The sequence below is a fragment of the Pterocles gutturalis genome, unplaced genomic scaffold (genome assembly GCF_000699245.1).
Source record: "Pterocles gutturalis isolate BGI_N339 unplaced genomic scaffold, ASM69924v1 scaffold6983, whole genome shotgun sequence".
In the NCBI taxonomy this organism is placed as follows: Eukaryota; Metazoa; Chordata; class Aves; order Pterocliformes; family Pteroclidae; genus Pterocles; species Pterocles gutturalis.
In genome coordinates, this window is record NW_010120317.1 from 6,110 (window position 1) to 7,595 (window position 1,486).

A 1,486-nucleotide genomic window follows, 5' to 3' on the forward strand; every position below is an offset into this window, starting at 1 on the left:
GCTGGCATTCCCTGGGCATGGCTTGCTCTTCCTCCTGGGTATGCTCTGAACAAGGATGTCTTTATGCATTATTAACTTTGCTCTGCATCAAAAAAAGACAAGCTCAGGTAGGAGCTGCAATTTCTGGTCCTAATTGCAAAATTCCATGTTGTCGAGAGCCTGCTCACCCTCCAAGGAAGGTGTGAGAAGCAGGACCAGGCTGGGAGAGGAGAATTCAGGGGAGGTGTGTCAGGGTGCCCGTGGTTCCTCAGCCCCAGTGTCAGCAGCAGGTGCTGCTGGTCCTGCTCCCAGCTGCTGCTCACACCCAGCAGCCTCTGCCTGTCCTGCATCGACTTCGCTCTTTCCTGGTATTTCGAGGTGAGTAGATGCAAAAAGACCTGGTGGGTGTTGAGAAGAGGTTGGCAGAACAAAACAAATGCTGCCTGGTATTGCATCCAGCAGAGAAGGGACAACCCCGCGCCTGGGGAGCTCAGCCAGGGCTGCCAGGGGTGAATGCCAGTCAGCAAAGACGAGGAACAGACCAGGGGAGATCTGCTGTGGAGCACCAACAACTGAATAAAATACAGCCCAGGTACGATAACTCCAAAAGCATAGTACAGCGATTAACGTCTTCCGTATCTGCATGGATATATGTTCCCCGGAGTCACAGCCCAGCCTCCTGTGCCCTGTGAGCATCGACCTGATAACGTGGTAAAGCGGAGACATCGGATGGAGGGAAGGGAGTTGTTCTAAAAGCACTTTTCGCAAAGACCCTGCTGAAGCTACATGATCCAAACCCAAACTTCTGTCACCAGAGTTAAGAGCACAAAGTGGTTTTGCAGCATTAGGAGGTGGAAGGCCCCCAAGGAGGGAGCGAGCCCATGTGATAAAGGGACATTACTGCGAAGGAGAAAGCTGCTTCCGAGCAGTTTAGAAGGCCTCTGTGTTATCTTTCCTGAACGCAGGGATTTCGTTAGGGCTTAGCTTTCATTTGCCCTTTCCTGCTCTCAGCTTCTGACCATAATGGTGTTCCCACAGCTCCCAGCAGAGGCCCTACGATTCTTATGGACCGTTCCCTCTCAACTGCGCTTCTCGCCCATGTGTTCTCTTGAGATGTTCTTAACAATTCCCCAGCTTTTGGTCCTCGGAACATCCCTCTTCTTCGGACATGCTTCTGGGGTAAGCTGCAGCCGTTTGCAGGGGTGTGGACAGGTCGGTCTCCCTCGCATGCCCTGCATTGTCCTGCCAGCCCATGGGAGATGTGGAAGACAACTCGTCCATCCCAGAGTCCACCCTGGATCCGCTCCCCAGGCACCGTAGCAGTGGGCACTGGCCTTTTAGTGCCAGGGGCTTGAATTTGGAGGGTGAAGGGGGGCTAATGAGCCAAGGGCTCGTCTCAAGCCAAGGTACTAAGATGGGGGAAAAATCTAGAGGGAGAAATTTGGCCCCACATAAAAAAGGGGTCACCTGGGAAGTCTCTGGAGGGGATGAGGCAGCTGTGCTGGTT